Consider the following 19,760-nt stretch of genomic DNA (forward strand, 5'->3'; position numbering starts at 1 on the left):
GCACACTACCAAGGGAGACACGAGTCACCCTGGCCCAACTTCGCTCTGGATACTGTTACGGGTTAAACTCTAACTTGTCCTGAATCAATCCCGATTACGCAATGTATGTCCTGCCTGCAACGTGTCCCCACATTACACCAACCTTTTCTTTAATTACAGTATGGAACCAACGCCTCTAACACCCCTTTTACTCTGGCCCACCCCTGTTGAAACTGCAAGTTTCCTAGGACTCCCGTTAGAGTATATTGATGACAATTTGTGAGTGGTCACACCTATTGGATAAGGCTAAGTACTGCTAAAACAACAACAACAACGTAATGGAAACCTAGAGTGCCACTTCTTCGAACAACTTGTCCAAATTGTTGTCATCTTTTTTACAATAACGAATAATATACAAGAGGGCGACTGCTAATATACTTCCAAATATATCGTGAGGTGGCAAAGGACGCGCCTTGAACCCTCTATGATTGATCGGAAGGCGGAAAACATGTTTTGAGTCTATCGAAAGATATTCACAAAATACCGAAAAATGACCCATAGTATTTTTGCGCAGCACACCTATATGCATGGGCGGGCTTTGGCCGCGTTTTTAAAATACTACCCCTGCTGGTGTAACACCTGTTGGGGGTTAATATTAAAGCCGTGCAAAACGCCTTTCTACACAATGTTTTTTTTTTTGTATAACATGTCGTTTGACGCCACTTCCGATATTGTTGGACGAGTATTAGCAGTCGACCCCAGTTGTAAATTGTTACATATAATATTTACATATAACGAAAAGTACATAAATCTCGATCAGCCGTGTTTTTTTTTTGTACACGCGTATACGTTTACGTTTGCGCGTAAAAACACGGTTATCCTCGCTTAGATAATGCTTAGGATACCCATCTAGCGGTAGTGGTTAAATAAGTAGCTAAAGCACAGGTTGTACCGAAAAGCGGAGATACAAACCTTTGTTGTATGTCTGTGTATACCCTATAGCTAAATCAGTTGCGATGAATTGTGGGCACGCACCATTTCAAGAGGTGATACATAGAATTAGTGTAGAGGTGAAACATAGACACATATTTCAGTTACATCTGAGTTTAATGTGTATTGAAATTTAGTAGTACTAATTTTGTGCGCAGCAATTTCTTTCCGTGGTGTTAAAGTTTGACGCTTGGACGCTGTGGACCGCTATATGAAGTTTAATCGTAAACGTCTATAGATGTAAAAATAAAATAATTAAAACAAACTTTTTAAGTTAAATGCTTTTATTGAAAACAATACTTACATGAAGTAATAATACTAAAAGCTAGAAAATAATTAGGTAGGTCCTAGGTAGTATTCATCACACTCCTCATCAATCTAGGGCGTTGATCAGACAATTAAATAAAAGCGTTCGGCGCGTGAAATTTCTAAAACTGTAAGACGTAGCATAACCTGATTAAGGTTCAGTTGGTTTTATATATGACTATCAATAGAAATTTGACGCGTCCAAGGCTTTTATTTAATTGTCTGATCAACGCCCTAGATTGATGAGGAGTGTGATGAATAGTATCTAGAACCTACCCAGTTATTTTTTAGCTTTTAGTATTATTACTTCATGTAAGTATTATTTTCAATAAAACCGTTTAACTAGAAACATTTTTTTTAATTATTTTATTTTAAATTTTTAGTCTTTATTTAATTACCTATTATTTTTCATTCTATTTAGTTCATTTAGTGACTCATTATTACAAGGACTCTTTTCTGACAATTTGTTACAATCTAAGTTCCTCAATACATAATCCTTCCAAAGACTGTACTCGACTCTGTGCCACGTATGCTTGTCCTTCCTCCAACTCCAAAATATTTTGCTTCTACCGGACTGTATGTAATATTTATTCCAAATATGAGCCAAATCGGACAACATAGGTCGCTTTCTATTCATGTATGTATTATGTGTTCCAAATATGGACCAAATCAGACCACAAATACGACTTTTTTGAATATCTCGATCTTTGCGCCACCTAGCTGCGATTTTTTTTCATAGGTCGCTTTCTATTCTTGTACGTATTATGTGTTCCAAATATGAGCCAAATCGGACCACAAATACGATTTTTGTGAATATCACGATCCTTGCGCCACCTAGCGGCGATTTTTTTCATATGCCGCTTTTTATTCTTGTATGTATTATGTGTTCTAAATATGAGCCAAATCGAAACACAAATAGGATTTTCATGAATATCCCGATCCTTGCGCAACCTAGCGGCGATTTTTTTCATAGGCCGCTTTTTATTCTTGTATGTATTATGTGTTCTAAATATGAGCCAAATTTGACCACAAATTCGATTTTTGTGAATATCTCGATCCTTGCGCCACCTAGCGGTGATTTTTTTATTATTGCATTGTTATCGGGTTCTGAACTATGTTCCAAGTTTCAAGCTTGTAGCTTATCGGGAAATTACTTAAATTTCAATTACAAAATTCGTTCCCAACGGCCGTGCATGCAACCGTGCCGTCGTCAAGTCAAGCTAAATAAAACCGTTTAGAATCTTCGCGCAGGTACAATTGTTTAGACAAACTGCTTTTCGTTCCAATAATTCTATACGACAGCATAACACTCTTATTACACGTCCTAAAATATTGAGAAGAGTGTCAAAAGACTCGTTTTAGATCCATGGTCGCGGATCTGAAAACGGGAGCTGACAAATTTGCCCCGCTGCCTTTGAGATTATTTTAATAATGAATGTGTCATGCTACCGTATAGAATTTGGGTACAATTCCATTCGTGCATCATTAACGATTTCGGACAAATTATAAGATTATTTTATTGAATTCATTAGGTCTACCATGGTCTGCATATGGGTGTTAAAGTAAATTTAAATTGGTCCGAGCAAAAATTTAGTTTTGGTAACTAGGAGGATCTCGCTACCACCTCTTATTTATATTTATTGTTCAATCATTGTGCACTCATCACTAGAATTACTTGCGTTAACTTCTCCGGAATCAGCACATATTTTTTTCTTGTTTCTTCCTTTTGAAGGTTTCTTAAGCATTTATTCCACATGTAAATTAATGAAAACTGCGCAAATTTATAATACCGTTCAATTCAGTGGTTTATTAAGAAGTAAGAAAAAAGTTTCATTTTACATATTATTAATGACATTTAAAACAATGTTCAAAGATTCAAAGTACAGAGTTTCAATGTTCAACACTCCTTCTCAACGTGAATGCTGTTTTACATTAAAAAATAATTACAAAATATTCATATCATTTGTAAATTTCATATGTTTGACTTTCGGAAGGCTTTTCGTGAATACATCAGCTGTCATCTGGTCCGTTGGACAATACGATAACACGATCTTTTTAGCATTTACCAGTTCGCGTATATGGTGATATCGAACGTCGATGTGCTTGGTTCTATTATGGTACACAGGATTACTTGCCAGCTTTTGTGCACCTTGATTATCGATGTTTAGAGTGATCGGATCACCATTCCAGACACCTATCTCTGTTAGTAAACGTTGTAAGTAAACTGCTTCTTTGGCGGCATTTGATGCTGCCATATATTCAGCTTCTGTGCTGCTTAACGCTATAGTGGCTTGCTTCTTGGACTCCCAAGATATAGCGCTGTTTCCGTAAAAGAATACGAATCCCGTATATGATTTTCGGTCATGGGAATCACTTCCCCAATCAGCATCGACAAAACCTTCAACGTGTTTACTACCCGCCTTGTACGTAAGTCTTAAGTCAATAGTAGCTTTCAAATACCTCAAAATATGTTTCGCCGCAGTCATATGCTCAACATGTGGATCATTGTTTCTCTGCGATAATTTTGAATCAGAGTGTAAAATATCTGGTCGGGTTGTTATGCCCAAATGCATAAGAGCCCCTATCAACGATTGATATTGCTTAATATCTGCTTTGTTACAGTTTTCGTTACATGCAACTTGATATCCAGCTTCTAATGGAACAGCCGTTGGTATACATTCATTCATGCCATACTCATTTAACAAATCTTTAATATATTGTTCGTGACTCAAAGTAATATGACCCACCTCGTCTTGTCGATGGATTTTTATTCCAAGAAAATGTTGGAGTTCACCATTATCTACTACTTCGAATTTTTTATATCAGTGCTTTAATTGTTAGCAATTTCGATTTACATTTGCACGCTATGATCATGTCATCTACATATACTGCGATAAGAACAAACTCGTTCTCGAACATCATTTTATATAAACATGCCTCATTCTCACAAGCGTCAAACCCAATTTGCTTAAGGACTTCATCTAACTTAACATTCCATTGCCTGCCAGATTGTTTCAACCCATAAAGTGATTTCTTCAACTTAAGAACTTTTTTAGGTTCTTTCTTGCAAATAAAATATTCAGGTTGCTGCATGTATATTTCGTCTATAAAATCGCCATTTAAGTATGCAGTACTAACGTCTAACTGATGTAAATGCATTTTGTTTTCTACAGCTATTGCCAATAACATGCGAATTTTAGCGTAGCGAACAACAGGAGAAAACGTTTCACTGTAATCTATACCAAAACGCTGCTCACATCCTTTAGCTACAAGCCTTGCCTTGTATCGCTCAATTTCACCACTGCTGTTACGTTTCAATGTAAAAACCCGTTTATTTTTAATAGCCTTTTTACCCGGTGGTAAATCTACATACATCCAGTTTCATTTTTCATCAATGCATCGAATTCATCTTGCATTGCTTTCTTCCAGTATTCGTGACTCTCACTCGATAGCGCTTCAGTGACAGTAAGTGGAATGCTCACATTTGTTACGTTATTGATAACATGGTACTGCGTTTTAGGACGTCCACGCAATCCTGTTCGCACCAACCTGGGTCTACCCGTACCAATTTTATTAACGTTCTCACTAATCTCCTCCTGGTTGCTATTTTCCTCAGAATAGCTTGAACTTGAACTCGGCTCATCCGCACTACCATACACTGAACTATCGCTATGCATTTCCTCTGTGTCAACTGTTGGCCAAACAATATTTCTATTACTCTCCTCCTCGACAATGAATTGTAAATCTACTGTATCTACATTTGTTATGCTGTCACTATACGCAATGTTGTCACCAACATTTGCCTCATTGAAAATAACATCTCTTTTTATAATAATCTGATTACATTCTTTGTCGTACAAACGATATGCTTTGCTTTCAAGTGAGTATCCAACCATTATAAATTGTTTTCCCTTAGCTTCGAATTTGCCGTGCTGTGTTTTATCTAGCCCTACTGCTATAGCGCCAAACGTTTTTAAGTGTGCGACTATTGGTTTTTTATTAAACCACATTTCATACGGGGTTTTGTTAACAAGACATTTTGTTGGACACCTATTTCTCAAATAAGCTGCCGTTGATATAGCTTCAGCCCATAAATTTTTCTGAACCTTAGCATGTAAAAGCATACATCGTGCCATTTCCACAAGTGTGCGATTCGCCCTTTCTGCTACACCATTCTGTTGTGGTGTATAAGGCACAGTTAATTCGTGACGTATACCATGTTTTTCCAAAAACGAATCGAACTCACTATTGACATATTCTTTGCCATTGTCGCTTCTTAATGCTTTTATTTTGCAGTTTGTTTCACGTTCTACATACGCCTTGTATGTTTTAAATTTATCTAAAACTTCGTTCTTCGTTTTTAGAAAATAAATACTAATAAACCTTGATTTATCATCAATTAGTGTCAAAAAATAACGCGAACCCCCTACTGATTGTATATTTATCGGGCCACATACATCTGAATGTATTAGTTCTAATAACATTTCTGATTTTCTTTCAGATTGCTTAGGGAATGGTTACGTATGTATTTTACTTATCATACAAGTATTACAACATATTTTATCATCTTTCTGCTGTAAATTCATGCCTCGCACCATATCATTTTTATTTAAATCACGTAGGCTTTCATAATTAAGATGGCCATACCTGTTGTGCCAAACTTCATTACTAATCATAGTAAACAAGCCTTCTCGATTCAATTCTACTACATACAGGTTGTGCTGTTTGATCGCTCTCAATACAACTTCACCGTACTTGTCGTTTATATATGCATGCTCGTCTTTAAACTTGACTGTCATACCGCGTTCTACTGCTTTGCTTATAGAAATGAAATTCGCCTTCAAATTCGGCGAGTACAATACATTGTGCAACCGAACATTTCGTTGTTTTGTTTTCAACAATACATCACCTTTTCCAAATGCTACTATTGACGTGTTTGATGCTAGCCAAATATTCTCTCTTACCTCTTCATAATTCACGAACATTGCCTTGTTGTTACACATGTGAGATGTTGCCCCGCTGTCTATATACCAACATGTTTCGTCGAATGTTCTGGGCGTTTTTGTCATTGCAATAACATTCATAGCAGCTTCGCTAACATTTTTCTTTTCTTTGTTGTTGCACTTACTTGCATAATGCCCTTTCTTACCGCATACAAAACATTTACCATTAAACTTCTGCTGCGTTTTCTTATTGACATTTTCACGAGCTACGAATGCTTGCTGTCCACCAATTTCCGATGCTATGACCTGCCTTTTACGCCGTTCTCCCTCTTCTAAAAACTTTAACTTCAATGCATTAAAATTTGGTAGATCATCGCGCGGCTCCATCGCTATTACAAAATTCTCGTACGATTTAGGTAAGCTTGATAACAGAATTATACTTAACAATTCATCTTGTATTGAAATACCAGTCTCCGCCAACTTATCAGCCACTTCAGTAAAATAATTCAGAAATATTTGTACATTCTCCTCCTCGCCCATTTGCTTGCTTAACAGCTGCTTGTACAATGAAACTTTTTGTACTGGACCCGGAGGCTTATGCATCTCCTTTAATTTCTGCCATGCTTCTGCTGATGACTTGCAGTTCTTGATGTAAATAAGTTGATTTGACTTCACACTGAGTAGAATCGTTGCCAACGCTTTTTCGTCATTTACTGTCCATAATGCCAATTCGTCCGCATTTGTAGGTTTCGCTTCATTTACCACTTTCCACAAACCACCATGGATTAGCACACTTCTCATCTGTACAATCCATGTTTCATAGCTGGACATATCCAGTTTTTCAATAGCATAAAGTGATGATGATGCCATTTTATATTACACAAATTTTATATGGAAACTTCTGGGCCCATAACCTAATGAAAACTGCGCAAATTTATAATACCGTTCAATTCAGTGGTTTACTAAGAAGTAAGAAAAAAGTTTCATTTTACATATTATGAATGACATTTAAAACAGGGTTCACGATGTTCAAAGATTCAAAGTACAGAGTTTCAATGTTCAACATAAATAAATAGTTTTTATTATTTACAAATAGAAGATGATATTTAATTGTCAAAATATCTATTACAAATCACCATTCAATCTATTGCTGTCTGTCATAAATTACGATACGTTACTGAACGTACCTCATAATACCAATATTGCCATACGTACGACCAGTCACGTAATCTTTATTCGTACGATTTCCGTTTCGATCACGACAGTAATAGCGAGATCCCCCTAGTTGCCAAAACTAAATGCTTCACTTTCCTGAGGCTTCTAGTTTTTGCTCGGACCAATTTTAATTTACTTTAACACCCAAATGCAGACCATGGTAGACCTAATGAATTCAATAAAATAATCTTATAATTTGTCCGAAATCGTTAATGATGCACGAATGGAATTGTACCCCAATTCTATAAGGTAGCAAACAATTGTACCTGCGAGAAGATTCCAATCTATGATGTTTACGCTGGAATACATTCCCCTTATGCATATAATAGCTGTGTTTTTTTCTGTTCTATAGACGTTTACGCTTAAATTTTATATAGACCGCTAAGCGTCAAACTTTAACACCACCGAAAGAAATTGCTGCGCATAAAATTAGTACTACTAAATTTCAATACGCATTATACTCAGATGTAACTGAATATGTGTCTATGTTTCACATCTGCACTAATTCTATGTATCACCTCTTAAAATGGTGCGTGTCCACAATTCATCGCAACTGATTCAGCTATAGGGTATATGCAGACATACAAAAAAGGGTTGTGTCTCCGCTTTTCGGTACACCCTGTGTTTTAGCTAGTTATTTAACCACTGCCGCTAGATGGGTCTGCTAAGCACTATCTAAGCGAGGATAAGCGTTTTTTTTACGCGCAAACGTAAACGTATACGCGTGTAAAAAAAAAACACGGCTAATCGAGATTTATGTACTTTTTGTTATATGTAAATAATATATGTAACAATTTACAACAGGGGTCGACTGCTAATACTCATCCAACAATATCGGAAGTGGCGTCAAACGACATCTTGTTCACATAAAAAAAAATTTTGTATAAAGGCTTTTCGCACGGCTTTAATATTAACTCCAAACAGGTGTTACATCAGCCGGGGTAGTATTTTATAAGCGCGGCCGAAGCCCGCCCATGCATATAGGTGTGCTGCGCAAAAATACTATGGGTAATTTTTCGGTATTTTGTGAATTATCTTTCGATAGACTCAAAATATGTTTTCCACCTTCGGATCAATGATAGAGGGGTTAAGGCGCGTCCTTAGCCACCTCACGATATATTTGGAAGTATATTAGCAGTCGCCCTCTTGTGAATTATTCGTTATTGTAATAAAGATGACAACAATTTGGATAAGTAGTTCGAAGAAGCGGTACTCTAGGTTTCCTTTACGTTGTTGTTGTTGTTGTTGGAGCAGTGCTTCGCCTCATCCAATAGGTGCGACCACTCACAAATTGTCATCAATATACTCTAACGGGAGTCCTAGGAAACTTGCAGTTTCAACAGGGGTGGGCCAAAGTAAAAGGGGTATTAGAGGTGTTGGTTCCATATTGCAATTAAAGAAAAGGTTGGTGTAATGTGGGGACACGTTGCAGGCAGGACATACATTACGTAATCGTGATTGATTCAGGACAAGTAAGAGCTTAACCTGTAACAGTACCCTGAGCGAAGTTGGGCCAGGGTGACTCGTGTCTCCCTTGGTAGTGTGCTTTCTTCTTCTGCGAGTTTTGGGTATTTTTTTTTAGGAAATAGGTCCGCCGGGCAAGTCCTGGCATAGAGCTCCGATGCCTGTTTGTGGATATCACTGAAGACCTACTTGTGTTTTTTTGCTACATACGGCTGTGTTCTAAGGTGTCGTATTTCCTCATAATGCTTAGGAAAGTGACCACTTAAGCCCCTGGGAGGTGTTGACTCTTCAATCAGATGTCCGATGGGAAGCCCAGGGAGGGCACTTCCGAGTCTTGCAGTAACGTGCCGTGGTTTACCATATCAAAACCTATTTATAGGTCTAGCGCAACGAGTACTGTCCTGTGGTGGGGTTTTTGATTTAATCCGCAATTTATTTGCGTGTTAATGGCGTTTAGCGCGGTGGTAGTGCTATGTAGTTTTGTAAAGCCATGCTGATGATTAGCAAGCCGAAAATTTGCAGAGAAGTAGGGAAGCAAAATGGCTTCAATTGTCTGTGCTACTGGCGATAGGAGAGATATCGGACGGTAAGGTTCTCCTATGTTAGCTGGTTACCCAGGCTTTAATAGTGGGAAAAACCTGGCCATTTTCCATTTCCTCTGGAAAGCGTGACCGGAATTCTTCCAGCGGGAATGAAACGAGTTGACGCGGATAGCACGTTCCCCTTTGTTGTTGTTGTTGTTGTTGTAGCAGTGCTTCGCCCCACCTAACAGACGCGACCGATCACAAACTGTCATCAATATCCTCTAACGGGAGTCCAAGGAAACTTGCTGTTTCAACAGGGGTGGACCATAGGGAAAGGGGTGTTAGAGGCGTTGGTTCCACATTACAATTAAAGAGATGGTTGGTGTCATGTGGGGACACATTGCAAGCGGGGCATACATTTTGTATGTCGGGGTTGATTCTGGATATGTAAGAGTTTAACCTGTTACAGTATCCAGAACGAAGTTGAGCCAGAGTGACACGCGTTTCCCTGGGGAGTATGCGTTCCTCTTCCGCAAGTTTTGGATACTTTACTTTGAGTACTGGGTTCACCGGGCAATTCCCGGCATAAAGGTCCGACGCCTGTATGTGGAGTACACCAAGGACCTGCTTGTGTTTTTTCGCTTCATACGGCTGTGTTCTCAGATGCCGTATTTCCTCAAAATGCTTACGGAGATGACTCCTTAAGCCCCTAGGCGGTGCTGGCTCGTCAATCAGATGTCTGTTGGGATGCCCAGGTTTCTGGGTATTCAACAGGAACTGTTTGGTCAGCATCTCGTTTCTTTCCCTGATGGGGAGTATTCTCGCCTCATTATGTAGATGGTGTTCTGGGGACATAAGAAGACAGCCCGTTGCAATTCTGAGAGCAGTATTTTGGCAGGCCTGTAGCTTCTTCCAGTGGGTAATTTTTAGGCTTGGCGACCATATGGGTGACGCGTAGCACGTAATCGGCTGGCTAATTGCTTTGTATGTAGTCATGAGCGTTTCTTTATCTTTTCCCCAGGTACTGCCAGCAAGGGATTTGAGGATTTTGTTACGGCTCTGAATTCTCGGAACAATTGCGGCTGCGTGCTCACCAAAATGTAGATCCTGATCAAACGTCACACCCAAGATTTTGGGGTGTAGGACAGTCGGTAGCGTAGAGCCATCGACGTGGATGTTCAAAATGGTCGACATTTGGGACGTCCATGTTGTAAATAAGGTCGCGGAAGATTTAGTCGGTGATAATGCCAGGTTTCGCGAGGCGAAAAAACTGGAGAGATCAGGGAGGTAGCCGTTTATTTTATTGCATAGCTCATCGATCTGTGGGCCTGGGCCTGTGGCCATTACTGTGCAGTCATCGGCGTAGGAAACGATTGTGACTCCTTCCGGTGGTGAAGGTAGTTTAGATATGTAGAAATTAAACAAAAGTGGGGATAGGACACCACCCTGTGGCACCCCTTGTTTAATTCTCCTTGGCTTTGATGTTTCGTTTCTAAATAGCACCGATGCCTGCCGACCACCCAGATAATTTGCGGTCCACCTTTTAAGACATGGGGGAAGGGTAGACCCTTCCAGGTCTTGCAGTAACGAGCCGTGGTTGACCGTATCAAAAGCTTTTGATAGGTCTAGCGCTACGAGTACTGTTCTATGGTGGGGGTTTTGATTTAAACCGCAATTTATCTGGGTACTAATGGCATTTAGCGCGGAGGTAGTGCTATGGAGTTTTCTGAAGCCATGCTGATGGGAGGCTAGTTGCAAATTTGCTTGGAAATAAGGGAGCAAAATGGCTTCGAGCGTCTTTGCTACTGGCGATAGGAGAGATATCGGACGATACGACTCTCCTATGTTAGCTGGTTTACCAGGCTTTAGTAGCGGGACCACCTTGGCCATTCTCCATTTCTCGGGTATGACAAAGGTGGAAAGAGACAGGTTGAAGACCTGCGCTAAATATTTGAAACCCTCTTTCCCTAGGCTTTTAAGCATCGGCATGGCTATGCCGTCTGGGCCCACTGCTTTGGATGGTTTAGCGCGACCAATGGCGTCCTCAACCTCTTTAGCGGTGATGGTGATTGGTGACGCGCTGAATTTGTGTTTATGTGCGTGTCTGTTGGCCCTCCGTCTAACTTTGTCGACCGTGGAATGCATTATATATTGTCGGCAGAAAGCGCTCGCGCATTTTTTCGCATCCGACAGCACTTTGTCGCCAAAGGCGATGGAAACTTTGTCTTTGTGCTTAGTCGGATTCGATAGGGACTTTACGGTGGACCAAAGTTTACCCACACCGGTAGAGAGGTTACAACCTCTTAGGTGCTCCTCCCATTTCGCCCGCTTGTGTTCATCCACAAGCAATCTGATGCGTTGGTTTATATCCCTTATTTGGGGGTCGCCTGGATCAAGCTGCCTTATAAGGTCCCGTTCTCTCGCTAAGTTTGCGGCCTCCGCCGGGAAGTGGGGCCGGATTTCGGGAATTCTCCCGGCGGGAATGAAACGTGCCGAGGCGGATTCAATGACCTTGCGAAAGGCACGCTCCCCTTGGCGGGCATCAGTCGGGATAGGGAGGGCAGCAAAGAGGTTGTCTGTAAAGGATTTATATTCTCCCCACTTTCCTTTTTTAAAGTTTATGAAAGTGCGTTTTTCGGTGACGATGAAGTCGGCGGTACGCTCGAGCGAAACAAGTATAGGCAGGTGGTCGGATGCCAATGATACCATCGGCTGCCAGTTGACGCAGTTTACGAGTTCTGCGCTCACGATTGAGATATCTGGCGAACTGTGACAGCTTCCTACCATACGTGTGGGGGCGTCTCCGTTTATTGTGCAGAACGTCGTTTCTTCTATTTGATCCGCCAACATCTCGCCCCTACTGTCCGCCCGCAAATTTGAATGCCATAGATCATGATGGGCATTGAAGTCGCCTAAAATAATGCGATTGTTTCCAGTGAGTAAGGCTCTAATATTAGGGTGGTATCCACCGGGGCAACAGGTGGCAGGGGGGATGTAGATGTTGATGATTTCTAGGTTTGCATCGCCTGACCGGACAGATAGGCCTTGACGTTCTAAGACGTTGTCCCTGCGGTCGATGCCAGGATCAAATATGTGATATTGCACAGAGTGGTGTATTATAAACGCGAGGCCGCCTCCATTTCCGCTCTCGCGATCTTTTCTGTGGACATTATACCCAGAGCAGGACTGCAATGCAGATCGTGCTGTGAGTTTAGTCTCTTGAATCGCAGCAATGCGGATGTTGTGCCGCTTCATGAAATTGACTATCTCCGTAATCTTCCCAGTTAGTCCATTACAGTTTAACTGCAGAATTCTGAAGTGCATGAGGGGAGACGTCGCCACTCTGGGGGTAAGTGACGGGTGACTACGCCTGGGTTCAGGAAGGCCAGGACGCAATTGCTGTTGTGGCCCTGGGACTGGGCGTCCTTGGGCAAGCATTGGGGTACCCAGATGATTTGGGTTTGCGACCTGGCAACATGGCGCGATGAAACCCGCCGAGGGGTTGCCGTCGCGGAGACCAGAACATCTAGGAAAGTGGCACCACCCGAGGCAGGAGCTGCATTGGGCGGATGTCGCAAACATATATATTCTGTGCTGGCAAACGGTGCAAACGGAGGTAGGGACTAAGAGTCTGTTTCCCTGACCTACACGATTGCTGCCGGAAAAGAGGGGGGGAGAAGACGGGGGCAGGGGCTGTTGCTCAGCATTGCTTCCGACTCTACTACGAAGATTGTAGTTATGAGTGGTAGCAGCTGTTTGAGTTGTTGGCGCCGTAAGGCGCGAGCAGCAGCGGGTACTTGTTGTGGCTTGCTGAGCAGCGGGGCTGCTGGAAGGTAATGGGGGGGCGCTTAGACGTAGACTACGGGACGCCCTTGGGCGTGAACAGCAAGGAGCCACAAAAAATTTATAAAAGTTACGTGGACGTCGGGTTTTGGAATCAAGCCCAGAACAACCTGTCCGATGCAACCATCCCTTACACGAGACACACTGAACAGAGTATGACCGTCCTAAAAAGATTCTTTTCCGGCAGATGCAGCAAAACCATTTCTCAGGACCGAGGTCAGGAGACGGACCCGGATTGGATTCGATACCTTCCCGGAGCAAGAGAATATGGAGCAGTCCTGCTGCAAGGAGCTGCTGGGAGGATGACAATTTGTGGGAGGGACGAAACAAATTAAATGGGGTTACACTGAAATGACAGTCCTTGGTCGGGAAAAATCCCGAGTCGCTCCGGTACATAGAACCGACTGCCTTGGGAAGCGCACGTTCCCCTTGACTGGCATCAGTTGGGATTGGGAGGGCAGCAAAGCGATTGTCAGTGTATTTTTATAGTCTTTCCATTTTCCTTTTTTTAAATTTATGAACGTGCGTTTTTCGGGGATAATGAATTCCCCTGATCGCGAGAGCGGGAGGAGTATGGGTGGGTAGTCGGATGCCAATTTTACCATCGGCTGCCAGTTGAAGCAGTTAACGAGTCCTGTGACACGTTGGAGATTTCTGCCGAGCTATGACAGCTTCCCACCATACGCACGGGGTGTCCTCCTCTATCGAGTAGAACGCTATTTCTTCTATTTGGTTCGCCAGCATCTCATCTCTCGTGGGGGGCATTGCCCAGAATTATGCAATTTTCTCCGGTGAGTAGTGCGTTGATGTCAGGGTAGTAGGGACAGGAGGGGTGCAGATATTGGTAATTTCTAGTTTTTATTATAACAGTAACTCGAAGGAGTATGAATGAAACAACAGTTGTAGGTTCTTAGAGTTGAAAACATGGATCCAGAACTTCTTTTATTTTTAGAAAGTTCCGACAACCTATGGGCATGACCAGAAGGTTGTAAGACGGCAGCTAAGAGATAAGAGCAATCCTCTTTCTTTATATGAAAATGTGTAAGTTCGTTTATTCTGCAATCTTTTGCTACAATTTCACAGCAACTTCAACATTTGGGAACTGTTACAGAATCGTTTATATCGAGCCATAACCGCAGAAAGGGCTTAACCGGCATAAACAAAATTGTTCAGTAGACGTTTTTTTTGTATTTATATTGGCAGCCACCGTGGTGTGATGGTAGCGCCTACCACACCGGATGCCCTGGGTTCAAACCCCGGGCAAAGTAACATCAAAAAATTTAGAAATAAGGTTTTTCAATTAGAAGAAAATTTCTCTAAGCGGGGTCGCCTCTCGGCATTGTTTAGCAAGCGCTCCGGGTGTATTTCTGCCATGAAAAGCTCTCAGTGAAAACTCATCTGCCTTGCAGATGCCGTTCGGAGTTGGCATAAAATCATGTAGGTCCCGTCCGGCCAATTTGTAGGAAAAATCAAGAGGGGCACGACGCAAATTGGAAGAGAAGCTCGGCCTTAGATCTCTTCGGAGGTTATCGCGCCTTACATTTATTTTTTTTTTTATTGCGATTATTTTAGATAGTAACGTGAAAGTTGGTGTGTATATAAGACTATATAATTGACATATACTAAGGTGGGTTTTTTTTTGCATTTCTTTAATAATAATGGCGCATTTGTCGCTTACGCCCTCTTTGTTTTCCAAAAAAAAGACATCATTACTTGAAAGTGTCGGTTAAGCCAAAACTAAAATATTAAAAAATACTCATTTGAAAACAATAAAAACAGTGGTTGGTGATGCAGAGCAATGGTTTTATTCAGATTTCAAGACGGAATTCATATTTAAAGATTCAGACTGATTAACAAATATTTTAAATTTACAACTAAACTAAGTTTTCTAAACAAAAACTTATTCATTTCACATTGCCGTCTTGTACATCAGTAACTGGTAATATATATGTGATAAAAGAGTTGTGTTTTAAGTTAAGGTACTCTCTGTGGAAATTTTCGGGAATTATATTTTTATCACAAAGTGATTTCAAATCTTAATAATTTAACGATGAAATTCTCTGTGAGCTCCTGTACAAACTGAAGTAGAAGGTCCCTACTTTCGTTGCAGTGTTTTGGGTAGTGGTTTCGGGATCCTCCTACCTTGTTTCCCAACACAAGTATCTGCTTCAACTATTTCCTCTGAAGAATCGGTGTCGCTGTATAGAACTAGTGCAACTTTATTTGAAATCTGCAACAATAATTTAGCTATATTCATTATAATCCTTATCAGGAAAAATCTTAATCTAAAAAATAATCACCTGTGTTTGCAAGAAGTCCATATTTAAATTAAAAATTGAAAAATTGGCTTATCTATAAATTCGTATCGGTATTTCGGAGGACTTTGATTTTTTTGGAACTGGTGCATATGGTATTGGTCTTTCGGTTTCCAGCAAAAACAAAAAATTAAAAATTATGTCGGTTAAGCCCTTTGTGCGGTTATGGCTCAATATAATTAAATAAATGATATATATGGAGGGGCTCCACATGATTCCTTCGTATGGAAGCAATCAGAACAAAGGATAATGCTAGAAGAGAAATTTGAAATAAATTCTAACAATAGTTCGTTGTTACTTGGTATGTATTTTTTGAATCAACTAGTATGAACTATGGGCATTTATTCTCTACTTTGATCTAATTAGGTGATTCCGGCTATCCACTTGAAGCTTGGTGTATATCCCCATACAGAAAAAAGGCGGTGGAAAATACTATGCAATGATAAGCGCGGAAGATATAGGCGAACACACACAAATTTTAAGAATTGGTCAAAACATTCGAAACCAAATAAATCCTTGTTAATTAAAATATAAATGGCCAATCACAAAAGTTAATATACAGTTGTCTTTTCTGAAGTTCTTAGCAAGTTTGGCTTAAGATGAAATATTTTCGGAATTTTTTCAAAAAAGTAGGCAATGTAACTTGAGAACTTTCCGATGGAGTGGTTCTGGTATAAGCCTTAAACCAATTCCTTCCAGACGTTTTTACAGGTAAGTGTGAGAAATTCAGAAGAAATAACTAAATAAACTATAATTACTTTTAATGATTTGGGAAAAATTTAAACAACGTGACATCAGGACGGACAAGGCGACAGCTGTTTCGATTATACCTTGTAAATCTCTTCAAAGCCTTTTCTCCCGGGAGGGGGAGTCGAACTCGCACTCCTACGATAGTTGAAATGGTTATAAACGCATTCAGCTACGTCATGCCTTAGTTGTTGTAAAGTTTTTCCCAATTGCCTTCTTTTTGCATATTTTAATCTTTTACACATTGCCATACTTCGTATGCAATTATGTGTTAAAGCTATGCTTGGTACGGCGGTTTTCAAAGAAACTTTGCTTTTGTTGCTGTTTTTGTTCTATTTATAGAACTACAACGAATTAACCAATTTTGTCTATTTGTATGATTTTAATAATTGCCCATATTGCTTTTTTAAATGTATGAAAACATTTATTTGAAGCAATGTTTATGCCTGTTGTGTTTCGGAACCATTGTGGTACTACCCTAATGTTTAATTTATCCTTTTCCTTTTGGCTTAGTTTTTCATACTTTTTTATTTGTGTATTTTTGATATTACTTGTTAGTGTATTCAATAACATATTTTAACTTTCGAAAAAAGAATTTGCATGCTGATGATCAAGAGTGTGCTCGATTTTTGTTCTTAATACATTTGTTTCATTTCTCTTTTGTCTAAGAAGCTCATGTTTTTTACGTATGATAATATTTAATAATTTCAATTGCACCCTATTCATATATGCTGCTACTATGCTGTTGAACTTACTTGGTATTCCGGTGTTGCTGGTATTGTTGTTGATGATGTATAAGATGTTTTTTGGTGCATCGCTAATAAAGTTTGGTGTTAATCTATTTCGCTTGCATCTCTCTAAAAATTTTGTTGACTCAGCTATTTTTGTTATGTAACGTGTTGTTTGTTGGTATCGTTTGATGCACCTGTTGGTCCTAGCCACTATTCAAATTCGTAGCAGACGGAGAGAACATTATACAGACTATATCAGACAAAGAAACAAAAGAGATAGCTAGAAACAATTTCAAGACACTGATAGTCGACCACTTAAATAAAAATATATATTCATCTCGGGTCATTTTCATACGAAAAACCTTAGAGGATACAAAAAGGTTCTTTAAAAACAATAGACAATTACTTGTGCTTAGTGCCGATAAGGGAAATGTTACGGTGGTGATGGAAAAGAATGAATACGATAAAAAGATACAAGCATTGGTTAACGACATATCTATGTATAGGGTTTTAAATCGTGAGTCGACGTACAAACTTCAAGAATGAAATAATGAGATAGTACATAGAATGTTTAACAACGGTTGCATAGATGTAAAAGAAAAGAATTTTCTGCTTTGTAAAAAAATGCCTATACACCGAGGATCTATGGATTACCAAAAACACATAAAGAAGACATACCCTCCGTCCTATTTGCTCATCTATTAGCTCCCCGTCTTACAATCTTCCACATTACTTGTTCTCTTTTAACAAAAATAGGCCTATGCACTGCGGCTGATCCATACTAATCGATTCATATAACTTCTATATGATTTTACGTACGCTAACTATGCGAAACAGCCTGTCAATTAATTGTATGGAAATTTTGTTAGCGTATTAATATATAGATATATAATATTTCGACCTAAAACCGAAAACGTTTTGGATCGTTTTTTTTTCGTTTAATATACAACGCGAAATTTTCCGATGCAATCAAGTTGCATTTAAATAAAAATAAACTAAGTTGAAATAAAAGATAATAAAATAAAATAAGTAATATCAAATATCAAAATAAATTAGCACAAAAGACAATATACACATTTTAATGCTATATCTTTGTATCAAATTTATTTATTTTTTGTTCAGTTTAAGACGTGCTATATCTAAAATGAGCATAAAATCTGGAAATTCAAAAAACATTTTGGGTCAAATTTGCAATTAATTGTTATAAATAAATAAATTTAGTGAGTTTGAACAAAAGTTGACTCATTATTTGTCCAAAAAAATGGGCGGGTTAAGTTATTACTTCTCTTTAAAGTTTTCTTGTGCGCTAACAATTATTTTAGAAACATTTTTTAAGGATTTTGGTACAGACCAATATAGGTAAGTGGCAACAATGGGAAACAATATTTTGTTTGAACTGAAAATCTACTCACCGTTTTGCGCGTACGAGTATGTACATATGTAGGTGAAACATTTGAGCAACGCCACAATGCAGCTTTTGGAATTTCGAATTCAGCGGAATTTGTGTCTTAGGGCACTAACATAATGGGTCCAGATGGCAATTTCGATATTTGCACCGATAGTTCGAATTTACAAAAAAAATTTCTATTAATTATAAACAAATAGAGTAATATCTGTTAACAAAAATAGGCCTATGCACTGCGGCTTATCCATACGAATCGATTCATATAACTTTTATATGATTTTACGTACGCTAACTATGCGAAACAGCCTGCCAATTGATTGTTTGTTTTTTTCGTTTAATATACAACGTGAAATTTTCCGATGCAATCAAGTTGCATTTAAATAATAATAAACTAAGTTGAAATAAAAGATAATAAAATAAAATAAAATAAGAAACATCAAAATAAATTAGCATAAAAGACAATATAAAAATTTTAATGTTATTGTTTTGGAGCAAATTTATTAATTTTTTTTTTGTTCTGTATAAGACGTACTTTATCTAAAATGAGGATTAAATCTACAAATGCAAAAACATTTTGGGTAAAATCCGCAATTAAAAAAATAAAAAAATAAATGTAAGGCGCGATAACCTCCGAAGAGATCTACGGCCGAGCTTCTCTTCCAATTTGCGTCGTGCTCCTCTTGATTTTTCCTACAAATTGGCCGGAGGAGACCTAATTGAAAAATCATATTTCTAAAATTTTTGGTGTTGCTTTGCCCGGGGTTTGAACCCAGGGCATCCGGTGTGGTAGGCGGAGCACGCTACCATCACACCACGGTGGCCGCCGAATCCGCAATTAATTGTTATAAATAAATAAATTTAGTGAGTTTGAACAAAAGTTGACTTATTATTTGTCCAGAAAAATGGGCCGGTTAAGTTATTACTTCTCTTTAAAGTTTTTTGTGCGCTAACAATATTTTAGAACAATTTTTTAAGGATTTTGGTACAGACCAATAAGGGTAAGTGGCAACAATAGGAAAAAATATTTGTTTGAGCTGAAAATGAGTGAGGCAGTAGTTGTGCGATTTCTTTAATTTGAAGCTGGAGAAAATTATTCTAGCTGAAGAGCTTAACCGCACTGGAACAATATACTATAAAAGCGTGCAATTACTGGCATATGCCATTGATATCATTGGCGTAAACACCCGCGCTTTAAGTTCTGCTTTCTCGAAACTGGAAAAAGAAGCGGTAAAGATGGGTTTGATGGTGAATGAGGACAAAACAAAGTACCTGCTGTCATCGAGCAAAGAGTCAGCGCA

General features: G+C 39.2%; 1 protein-coding gene across 6 annotated transcripts in view; it reads right to left on the reverse strand.

The window, feature by feature from the left end:
* Positions 1 to 19,760, reverse strand: part of LOC137249979 (uncharacterized) — a 371,421-nt gene that overhangs the window by 325,005 nt on the left and 26,656 nt on the right. For 2 of the 6 annotated variants that reach the window (XM_067782092.1, XM_067782094.1), the window contains exon 2: positions 17,082 to 17,307. The exons of the other annotated variants lie outside the window; for them this stretch is intronic. The gene's annotated coding sequence lies outside the window, so the exon portion shown is untranslated. The remainder of the gene's footprint in view (positions 1 to 17,081; positions 17,308 to 19,760) is intronic. 6 annotated transcript variants of the gene reach the window in all.

Source organism: Eurosta solidaginis, chromosome 4 (assembly GCF_040869045.1).
Source record: "Eurosta solidaginis isolate ZX-2024a chromosome 4, ASM4086904v1, whole genome shotgun sequence".
NCBI lineage: Eukaryota > Metazoa > Arthropoda > Insecta > Diptera > Tephritidae > Eurosta > Eurosta solidaginis.